Source organism: Oncorhynchus kisutch, linkage group LG21, assembly GCF_002021735.2.
Source record: "Oncorhynchus kisutch isolate 150728-3 linkage group LG21, Okis_V2, whole genome shotgun sequence".
Lineage (NCBI taxonomy): Eukaryota > Metazoa > Chordata > Actinopteri > Salmoniformes > Salmonidae > Oncorhynchus > Oncorhynchus kisutch.
In genome coordinates, this window is record NC_034194.2 from 11,723,371 (window position 1) to 11,735,658 (window position 12,288).

A 12,288-nucleotide genomic window follows, 5' to 3' on the forward strand; every position below is an offset into this window, starting at 1 on the left:
CCTGTCACATTTCATTGTGCCATATGTTAGATGAACAGAGCCATTTGTGGCTGGAGAAGAAATTAAATGGCTAACTACTGCTGTGTAATGATAGCACCACATGTTAAGGCCCCAGAAAACAAGCCAAAAAATCTGTTGCCTTTCTCAGAAATCGACACGTTCCTTCCAAGTATAACTATACTGGATTAAATACCATAAATATTTTCAGTCTTAATCAAATGATCACATAAAAATAAGGAAAATACTTTGTGCATTATGTGATTCCCAGAAAAAAGATGGTACAGCTATATAATATACACAAGAAAAATGTTGTGTGATGACTTTTAATCATCAAGACTTTAATATCTTAGCTTCACATTAGCCTCCCTTCAGTAGGACTGGCTGGTTATTTTGGCTACGGTGATAGTCCTGTGTAATAGTCTCTTTTAATTGCTACTGGGGCAGCAAGGGCGAGCCTGTCAGAGCAAAACACAGCATGCTGCGAATGGCTGACTTGCATCCCAAATGGCACCCTATGCCCTATATAAGTGCACCACCTTTGACCAGGGCTCTGGTCAAAAGTAGTGCACTGCATAGGGAATAGGGTGCCAGTTGGGACATGGCTGCTATCTACGAACGCCACGCTCACCCAATTGGTTCAAGATGTTAAGGCAGCCAGGCACCACGTGGCCCATTAATAGTTTCCTTCCAAAAGACAGGAGCAGAGCGGAGCCGTATTCCTAAAGCTTGAAACGCAGTGACCTGGGTTGACGTTCTTCTGACTGAGAACATTTACATTCCATACCCCTCTGAATTACATGTTGCTTTAATTAACATATATATATATGATAAAGAAAGACATCAGTTGCCATCGTCCCTCAGAGTGCATCATTCCTAGATTTGATTAGCACATAAGCTCAACTTTTCAAACTAAATTCAGACCAAACCCTATTGCTTCCCGAAGGTCTTGTGTATATAATCAAGGTATAGTACTAAATTCATGGGTGCGAATTTTAAGTGCCTTCACAGGCGAGTTCACATTCACAGCCTCTGCAGTGCAGTCTCTGTTGGAACCCATGGTGGGTCTCTGTTGGAACCCATGGTGGGTCTCTGTTGGAACCCATGGTGGGTCTCTGGCTACGCTTTTCACGAGAGGAAAAGCTCACTGAAGCTAGTCACAGGGTGTTGGGGCCTTCTTGGGAACCGGGGCCATCTTCTCACCCCCCTCGGACTACTCAGGCCTGGTGAGCCAACTGTGGTTGAGCATGGTGAAGAACTGGAACCTCTCGCCCATCTTCTGGGGGTTGGTCAGCATGTGGTCAGCATGTCATAGCCCTGGATCAGCTCAGCCTTTATAGACGGGTCTGCACATTTCCTCAGCAGAACCTGAAGAGAAACGCAACATTGCAATTGGACAACGCTAATTGAGTAGAGGGCAAAGTAAAACGTTTATCCCAAGTGCTCTTGAAAGCCCCGATCAGCCAGTTGAAAATGTGTTCACAAACAAATGTGTTCCTTGCGCTTTTTGGGCGCAAGGAACATTTCTGGGATCTTTTATTTCAGCTCATGAAACATGGGACCAACACTTTACATGTTGTGTTTATATTTTTGTTCAGTGTACAATAGTCACCTTAGCCCCCATGTATAAATAAGTGGAATAATGCTGTGTGAACACAGGGTTTCTTCCCACCTGTAAGCTTGTATCGATGCCCATATTTTTCAGGATGTCTCTTTGAGAGACAAGCCCCATGCAGACCACCGTAGCTCCAGCCATCTTAATCAGGCAACTGAAGTCCACGTCAGCAGTAAGGTCAGCAGAGCCAGGGGACGCTAGGGCATCATGGAGCTTATGATCTTTGAAACCCTGGGGGTGGGGGACAGGAGAGGCGGTCTGGTGTTATGACAACATGACTACAATAGTTTGTTATTGGTGTATTGTTACATTTTTATTTGACTTAATTTGTTAGTTGTTAAATATTTCCTTTTTTTTTTTTAATTTCTTATTCCAAATCAGGTGCTTCCTTTCACAAGCAACAGCTGATAATATCTTCATGTAGTCACTTGTGACATAAGCGTGAGCCGTCCTGAACCATGGACGCCTTGTTCACAGATGGGATTGGGGGCCGCTTGTTTGAACCTACACCACTCCCCCTTTTCATCACACAGTTTAGTGACTCCCAGAGCCAGAGAGCCATGCAGTGGGAGCCCACCCCTCTTAATAGGGGCCAGATGGGGCTAGGTTAGTGTGGAGCACGAGGAACAGGACTAGAGGGCAGTTGACCCTGATTTCCGTGTGTCACCAGCAAAGGGCAAGAGAGGCATGTCGGCTTCCTGCATCGGTTTCCTTGTCGCTGAGGCTTGTTCGGGCTAATCACATTACCATACACACTAAGTCAGAGACACACACAAACCGAGACCGTATTAAAACCTGCTGATAAATGGGCCAAGTTGGAGACATAATGGTACGTACTCTGAACGTGTCCGTCTTGGTCCCGCCGTGCCCGTAGTCTGCAATCAGTGCTGCGCCCCCGTCCTCTGCGATCCGATTGGCCAGTTGCTGGACGATGACCCCTCCCTCCGGGCAGACCTCCACGAGCCGTCTCACTTCACCTGCCTAGGAGGTGAGGGGTTTCAGAACAAAAACAAGAGCGGATCTGCTTACCTCGTCTGTGTGAAGCCCCGGCCAACACACAGAGGCCTGAGAACACACATCATCAATCATACATGGCTTCACTTCCAAATCATCTCCACTAAGCAGCACCGGCTCCAAGCCCCTAGGCAACACAGAACTAGAAGGAGGGGCTTGCCTGGGTGGGATAAGACACGTCCCAAATGGCACCATATTCCCCTATATAGTGCACTACCCTATGGGCCCTGGTCAAAAGTAGTGCACTATATAGGGAATAGGGTGCGATTTGGGACACACCCTTAGACTAATCGGGGAACACATGTTGATGGGAAAAAGAGACTCAAGTGGAGTATTAAAAGCTATAGGCCTATCTACTTCTAATGGAAACTCCATTAGACCACAGTGATGAAAGAGCGGAGCACCAGAGACGATTATGTACTGCTTTTAACCATGGCGAGCGTAAAGAGAACAGCGTTAAGGTTAATAAACTCTACTACAATATGTGGAACCTGAGATACACATGCCTGTCAGGCACAGGCTGCAGCCATTAGTCGGGATCTCAAACCAGTAAGGGGGTTTCACCCAAGATCACTCATGATGTCAGGCTTTGGCACGCTGTTCAAAGCCCCTGAACTCTTCCAGAGAGACCAGATGAAATAGGTTGGTACTGTATATATTGCATAAACGTGGGTAATAAAAGACAGATGCTGGAGAGTCGTCAAACTTTTAAGGAAAAAGGAGTTTGTTGAGCAATTTGTGGGTGTGTTTGTGTCTATGTAACATAAAACAAAGGCTTAGGCAAAGATATTGAACAATTATCTTTGTAATTTAAAAAAAGTTAAAGGCCCAATTCAGCCGTTTTAATCTCAATTTAAAATCATTTCTGGGTCACAAAAGTGGCTGTTATTGGCAGAGAGGTTTGGAACTCTCATTTATTGGTCTATTAACTGATACCGCCTGGTGATGTCACCATGCAAGCCAAAACCACACCCATGCAAAACCGGTTAAGTGTGAATTGTATTTTCAACCAGCAACTATCAGGAAATAATATTGATCACATTTCTTCACACTTTTACAGTGTTAAGTTTCATCAGCTGTTGTACAATATGATACAAAACTCAAGAAAAACTGAATCAAAAACGTGATTTTCCTGTGTTTTACAGTTTACATACACCTTACGCCAAATACATATAAAACTCAGTTTATCAACATTTCTGACATTAAATCCTAGTAAAAATTCCATCTTAGGTCAGTTAGGATCACCACTTTATTTTAAGAATGTGAGATGTCAGAATAACAGCAGAGAGAATGATTTATTTCAGTTTATATTTCTTTCATAACATTCCCAGTGGGTCAGAAGTTTACATACACTCAATTAGTATTTGATAGCATTGCCTTTAAATTAGTTAACTTGGGTCAAACGTTTTGGGTAGCCTTCCACAAGCTTCCCACAATAAGTTGGTGAATTCTGGCCCATTCCTCCAGACAGAGCTGGTGTAACTGAGTCAGATTTGTAGGCCTCCTTGCTCGCACACCTTTTCAGTTCTGCCCACAAATTTTCTATAGGATTGAGGTCAAGGCTTTGTGATGGCCACTCCAATACCTTGACTTTGTTGTCCTTAAGCCATTTTGCCACAACTTTGAAAGTATACTTGGGGTCATTGTCCAATTGAAAGACCCATTTGCGACCAAGATTTAACTTCCTGACTGATGTCTTGAGATGTTGCTTCAATATATCCACATCATTTTCCACCCTCATGATGCCATCTATTTTGTAAAGTGCAGCAAAGCACCCCCACAACATGATGCTGCCACCCCCGTGCTTCACGGTTGGGATGGTGTTCTTCGGCTTGCAAGCCTCCCCCTTTTCCTTCCAAACATAACTATGATCATTATGGCCAAACAGTTATTTTTTTGTTTCATCAGACCAGAGGACATTTCTCCAAAAAGTACGATCTTTGTCCCCATGTGCAGTTGCAAACTGTAGTCTGGCTTTTTTATGGTAGTTTTGGGGCAGTCGCTTCTTCCATGCTGAGGGGCCTTTCAGGTTATTTCGATATAGGATTTTTATTTTACTGTGGATATAGATACTTTTGTACCTGTTTCCTCCAGCATCTTCACAAGGTCCTGCTGTGGTTCTGGGATTGATTTGCACTTTTCACACCAAAATGCATTAATCTCTAGGAGACAGAACGTGTCTTCTTCCCGAGCGGTATGGCGGCTGCGTGGTCCCATGGCGTTTATACTTGCGTACTATTGTTTGTACAGATGAACATGGTACCGAGGGTGAATGAGAAAGTACAAATATTTAAGTGTCTTTGAACAGAGTATCGTAGTAGGCACATCGGTTTGTGTCAAGAACTGCAACGTTTTTTTCCCCCAACGCTCAACAGTTTCTTGCGTCTCTCAAGTATGGTCCAACTTGACACAACTGTGGGAAGCATTGGAGTCAACATCCGTGTGGCCAGCATCCGTGTGGAACACTTTCGACACCTCGTAGAGTCCATGCGCCGATGAATTGAGGCTGTTCTGAGGGGAAAAAAGGGGAGTGCAACTCAAAATTAGGAAGGTTTTAATACTGTTTTGTTCACTCAGTGTCCATTTCCACACTATGAGGTTGAAATAATACTGTGAAATTGATGATAATGCACTTGTAGTGTAAGGCTTGTTTGAAAAGACCACTTGAAATTTCAGCCTGTTTTGGTGGTATGGAGTTTTGGCCTGCCTGGTGACATCCCATCCCCACTCAGACCACTCCCACAGTCCTACCATTCTAGCTTGCTTCTTGCTTGAGAAATTGCTCTTTCCTAAGAAGCATTTGTTTCTTTTTGACAATTTGAATTGAAAACAACCACAGTAAGGTTCTTTAATTGTTACACAGAAATGATTTGATATTGACATAAAAAATTTAATAAAAACAGCTGCAATCATCAACACGCAGCACTCACCTGTATGAGCTGAGGAGAGGCAAGAGTGGGAGCTGGCACTATGACAAACCTCAGCTTGCCTGGCTCGTCTAAGTCAATATCCACCATCACCTCCCTCCAGCCCTTTGTTCTCTGTGCCCACGTCACAATCAATGCACAACGCAACGGATCAAATGGCACTTACAATTCATGTTTTTCAATGACTTGTGATCTGTTATCAAGATCTATATGTCTAATCCAAATAGCTGATAAAGTAAATGTACCTGGAATTTGTGGATGGGTAAGGCATCAAAGAACTCATGAGCAAAGTAGATTGCTGAAGCCTGTATGAAAGAAAAAAGTGCCAGTCAATAACAAATTCACACCCAGTAAATGAAATGTATTAAACTCTTACCATAGCTAAATGATTAAGTATTACAACATGCATCATTAGTCTCAAGCCAAGTTTCTATACTACGTCTACCTCTAGACACGTAATCCAACATGAGATTAACTCAATTAAGATTAACTACAATTACCTAATTTAAAACTATAGATTACTACCTCTGGGGACGTCATCCAGGTTGCGGTACCAGGAGATGGGGAGGCCTGTGGTGGTGGTCCCCTGGCGGTACACAGGCTTATCCTTCCTGGCCCACCCCTGGCTCTGGTCCCTCGTCAGAGCCTGGCTCAGTTTAGAACTCACCTCCACAAGGTGCACTGAGACAGCAACCTGGACAACACAGACAGACAGACAGACAGCATATTGTTTCGCAGTTTAGCTTATTAGATTGATGGACTAAATGTGGAAATTGCTCCCTCCACTGGTCATATATTGAACTCACATGAATACAGTCTGTTTACAAAGCATGTGGCCATGTAGTAGTAGGACATAGCATCACGAGACTGGGCATACAGTACCAGTCCAAAGTTTGAACACATCTACTCTTTCAAGGTTTTTTCTTTATTTAAAAAATAATTCTACATTGTAGAATAGTGAAGACATGACAACTATGAAATAACACATATGGAATCATGTAGTAAGCAAAAAAAAGTGTTAAATCTAAATATATTTGAGATTCTTCAAAGAAGCCACCCTTTTCTCTCAACCAGCTTCATGAGGAATAATTTCCCAACTGCCTTGAAGGAGTTCCCAAATATACTGAGAACTTGTTAACTGCTTTTCCTTCATTCTGCGGTCCAACTCATCCCAAATAATCTCAATTGGGTTGAGGTCGGGTGATTGTGGAGGCCAGGTCATCTGATGCAGCACTCCATCGCTCTCCTTCTTAGTCCCATTAAGCGCAAACCAGATGGTATGGCGTATCGCTGTGGCGTATCGCTGCAGCACAGCACCCCCACATCACACCTCCTCTTCCATGCTTCGCGGTGGGAACCACACGTGGAGATCATCCGTTCACCTACTCTGCATCTCACAAAGACACAGCGTTTGGAGCTAAAAATCTCAAATTAGGACTTATCAGACCGAAGGACAGATTTCCACAGGTCTAATATCCATTGCTCGTGTATCTTGGCCCAAGCAAGTGTCTTCTTATTATTGGTGTCCTTTAGTAGTGGTTTCTTTGTGGCAATTATGAAGGCCTGAGTCAAAGTCTCTTCTGAACAGTTGATGAAGAGATGTGTCTGTTACTTGAACTCGGTGAAGCATTTATTTGGGCTGCAATTTCTGAAGCTGGTAACTCTAATGAACGTATCCTCTACAGCAGAGATAACTCGGGGTCTTCTTTTCCTGTAGTGGTCCTCATGAGAGCCAGTTTCATCATAGCGCTCGATGTTTTTTGCAACTGCACTTGAAGAAACTTTCAAAGCTCTTGCCATTTTCCAGATTGACTGACCTTCATGTCTTAAGGTAATGATGGACTGTCATTTCTCTTTGCTTATTTGAGCTGTTCTTGCCATAATATGGACTTAGCCCTATTTGGTAAAAGACCATCTTCTGTATACCACTCCTACCTTGTCACAACACAACTGATTGGCTCAAATGCATTAAGGAAAGAAAATCCTTTTAACAAGGCACACGTGTTAATTGAAATGCATTCCAGGTGACTACCTCATGAAGCTGGTTGAGAGAATGCCAAGAGTGTGCAAAGCTGTCATCAAGGCAAAGAGTGGCTACTTTGAAGAATCTCAAATATATTTAGATTTGTTTTACACTTTTTTGGTTACTACATGATTCCATATGTGTTATTTCAAAGTGTTGATGTCTTCACTATTATTGTACAATGTAGAAAATAGTAAAAATAAAGAAAAACACTTGAATGAGTAGGTGTGTCCAAACTTGTGAATGGTACTGTACATACTGAGAATGTCATTGGCCAAGGAGCCTCTTCCTGGTCCAAACTCCACTAACTGGAAGTGACTGGGCTTCCCTGCTCCCATCCACTCACTTAAACACCAGATCCCCAGCAGCTACAGACAGAGAAAGGATAAGCTGAAACCATCATCATCATCATCATCATCACTCAGGGCATTGGTATGGAACAACATAAAGAAACTCGAACATAGAAAGACTGTTGATCAAGCATGTATATTCATACATCTACAACACAGCAATCCATACATGTATTGATTAACATGAATTGAAATATGGTTCTGATGAAAATGCTTACCTCCCCAAAGAGCTGACTAATTTCTGGCATTGTGATGAAATCTCCATCTGGCCCAAGCATATCATTCTGCACATAATAGCCCTGAAAAATAAACAGACCGTTTAATCTCTGAAACAAACAAATCTTTAAAGAATAGTGGCACTGTCGGACTGGTTTCTGTACTGTGTGGGTGTGCGTGCGTGTGAATTGATCAGGTGGTAGTTACCTACCTTGACTGGGTTAGTGAGAACCTCATGTACACTGCCACTGAGATAGGACCTGTAGCTTTGATCTCAGAGGTTAGGTGGCTGAGCATTGAGTTCCTTGGCATTAGTTTATCTGCTCCATGATCTAACTATAAATAAGAAGTTAACATTTAGATACAGATTTCTGATAGAAACTAGACATAGACTGAAATGACTGTGGATACAATTCCAATTAGAGATATCCATAACTAGTAAGGCTGAAATAGAGAAACTGATCTTACCAGATGATGGTGGTGGACAAGGGCAGACAAGGACTCTGCTAAAACTCTGCAGTGCTCTAACTGTCCTCATTGACACAGTTATCTAGCTAGTTACAACACTCAGACAATGTTCCACTGTAACAGTAGGCTACTAACGTTATACTTTCCCAGAAAGGGACATCAAGCCTGACTGCACAGTAGCATGAGAGAGACAACTGAAAGCACACTGGCAGGGATCAGCTAACTGCGTTTCATAGGCCTACGTACAATACCTTGTCAAACTACAGCCCATCTTTACATGACAGACTTTGGCAGAAGATGCATTAATTCCTCAGACTCCACGAGTGTAGCCAACTAGCAAGCTAGCAGATTCAAAAGTGTTTGGTCCACCTAAGATGGCGTAGCAGTCAGACGTGTTTTGTCGTGTCCCGTGTAAATATAGTTTTTCCTTTTTTTTGTTGTAAAGTTTTTGTAAATATTGTAATATCACTTTCCATCTAGACTGAATATACTCTCCTGCAACCAGCCTCACCCAATGTGGTATGGATCTGCTATTTTTTATACTTAAGAACCGGAACCCCCATCAAAAGCTAGCCAGCTACTAGCTAGTAGTCAGTTAGCCATTGCTAGGCCCATCTGCTAGGCCCATCTCCCGGCTAGCCGAATAGGCCCAACAGCCACTCCGTGGGCTACAATATCTATTTTGGTTTCATGCATGTTAACATTAGAAGTCTCCTCCCTAAGTTTGCTTAATTCACTGCCCTCTGCCAACCTGGATGTCCTAGCCGTGTCTGAATCCTGGCTTAGGAAGACCACCAAAAACCCAGAAATTTCCATCCTTAACTATAACATTTTCCGACAAGACAGGACTGCCAAAGGGAACGGAGTTTCAATCTACTGCAGGGATAGCCTGCAGAGTTCTGCCCTGGACACCATATGTGAATTGAATGCCCCCCATCTATCTTCAGAGCTTGTGCTGTTAGGTGACCTAAACTGGGACATGCTTAACACCCCAGCCATCCTACAATCTGAGCTTGTTGCCCTCAATCTCACACAAATTATCAATGAACCCACCAGGTACAACCCCAAATCCGTAAACACGTGCATACTCATCGATATCATCCTAACCAACCTGCCCTCCAAATACACCTCTGCTGTCTTCAACCAGGATCTCAGCAATCACTGCCTCATTGCCTGCGTCCGTAATGGGTCTGCGGTCAAGCGACCACCCCTCATCACTGTCAAACACTCCCTAAAACACTTCAGTGAGCAGGCCTTTCTAATCGACCCGGGTATCCTGGAAGGATATTGACCTCATTCCATCAATAGAGGATGCCTGGTTATTCTTTAAAGTGCTTTCCTCACCATCTTAAATAAGCATGCCCCATTCAAAAAATGTTGGACCAGGAACAGATACAGCCCTTGGTTCACTCCAGACCTGACTGCCCTTGACCAGCACAAAAACATTCTGTGGCGTACAGCATTAGCATCGAATAGCCCCCGCGATATGCAACTTTTCAGGGAAGTTAGGAACCAATATACACAGGCAGTTAGGAAAGCAAAGGCTAGCTTTTTCAAACAGAAATTTGCATCCTGTAGCACTAACTCCAAAAGGTTCTGGGACACTGTAAAGTCCATGGAGAATAAGAGCACCTCCTCCCAGCTGCCCACTGCACTGAGGCTAGGAAACACTGTCACCACCGATAAATCCCCAATAATTGAGAATTTCAATCAACGTTTTTCTATGGCTGGCCATGCTTTCCACCTGGCTACCCCGGTCAACAGCCCTGCACCCCTCACTAGAACTTGCCCAAGCCTCCCCCATTTCTCCTTCACCCAAATCTAGATAGCTGATGTTCTGAAAGAGCTGCAAAATCTGGACCCCTACAATTCAGCAGGGCTAGACAATCTGGACCCTCTATTCCTAAAATTATTCACTGAAATTGTTGCAACCCCTATTACTAGCTTGTTCAACCTCTCTTTTGTATCATCTGAGATCCCCAAAATTTGGAAAGCTGCCGCAGTCATCCCCCTCTTCAAAGGGTGAGACACTCTAGACCCATATCTATCCTACCCTGCCTTTCTAAGGTCTTCAAAAGCCAAGTCAACAAACAGATCACCGACCATTTCGATTCCCACCGTACCTTCTCCGCTATGCAATGTTGTTTCCGAGCTGGTCATGGGTACACCTCAGCCACGCTCAAGGTCCTAAACGATATCATAACCGCCATCGATGAGAGACAATACTGTGCAGCTGTATTCATCGACCTGGCCAAGGCTTTCGACTCTGTCAATCACCACATTCTTATCAGCAGACTCAACAGCCTTGGTTTCTCAAATGACTGCCTCGCCTGGTTCACCAACTACTTCTCTGACAGAGTTCAGTGTGTCAAATCGGAGGGCCTGTTTTCCGGACCTCTGGCAGTCTCTATGGGGGTGCCACAGGGTTCAATCCTCGGGCCAACTCTTTTCTCTCTTTTTCATCAATGATGTCACTCTTGCTGATGGCAATTCTCTGATCCACCTCTACCCAGACAACACCATTCTGTATACTTCTGGCCCTTCTTTGGACACTGTGTTAAATAACCTCCAGATGAGCGTCAATGCCATACAACTCTCCTTCCGTGGCCTCCAACTGCTCTTAAATGCAAGCAAAACTAAATGCATGCTCTTCAACCGATCGCTGCCCACACCTACCCACCCGTCCAGCATCACTACTCTGGACGGTTCTGACTTAGAATATGTGGACAACTAGAAATACCTAGGTGTCTGGTTAGACTGTAAACTCTCCTTCCAGACTCACATTAAGCATCTCCAATCCAAAATTAAACCTAGAATCGGCTTCCTATTTCACAACAAAGCATCCTTCACTCACGCTGCCAAACATACCCTAGTAAAACTGACTATCCTACCGATCCTTAACTTCGGCGATGTCATTTACAAAATAGCCTCCAACACTCTACTCAGCAAATTTGATGCAGTCTATCACAGTGCCATCCGTTTTGTTACCAAAGCCCCATATACTACCCACCACTGCGACCTGTATGCTCTCGTTGGCTGGCCCTCGCTTCATATCCGTCGCCATACCCACTGGCTCCAGGTCATCTATAAGTCGTTGCTGGGTAAAGCCCCACCTTATCTCAGCTTACTGGTCACCATAGCAGCACCCACCTGCAGCACACGCTCCAGTAGGTATATTTCACTGGTCACCCCCAAAGCCAATTCTGCCTTTCCTTCCAGTTCTTTGCTGCCAATGACTGGAACAAACTGGAAAAATTACTGAAGCTGGAGACTCATATCTCCCTCACTAGCTTTAAGCACCAGCTGTCAGAGCAGCTCACAGATCACTGCACCTGTACAAAGCCAATCTGTAAATAGCCCATCCAACTACCTCATCACCATATTGTTATTTATTTTGCTCCTTTGCACCCCAGTACCGCTACTTGCACACTCATCTTCTGCACATCTATCACCCCAGTGTTTAATTTGGAGATACTGTAATAATTTCGCCACTATGGCCTATTTATTACCTCACTCAAAAAGGGCTAGTACAATATTTGTGTTATTTTGTTTTGCATGGCGTGGTGCCCCGGGTGAGTGAGAGTTCACTTCAGATAAATGGAATGGTTTAGAATGTGCAAACGATCTCGCCCATTCTTTGCGAAGCCGGCAACAAAACGTTTGATTGGATTAAATTGA

General features: G+C 43.9%; 1 pseudogene; it reads right to left on the reverse strand.

Moving 5' to 3' along the window:
- Nucleotides 1-62: 62 nt before the first annotated feature.
- LOC109866174 (protein arginine methyltransferase NDUFAF7, mitochondrial-like) lies at nucleotides 63-8,540 on the reverse strand (annotated as a pseudogene).
- Between the last annotated feature and the right edge of the window lie 3,748 nt (nucleotides 8,541-12,288).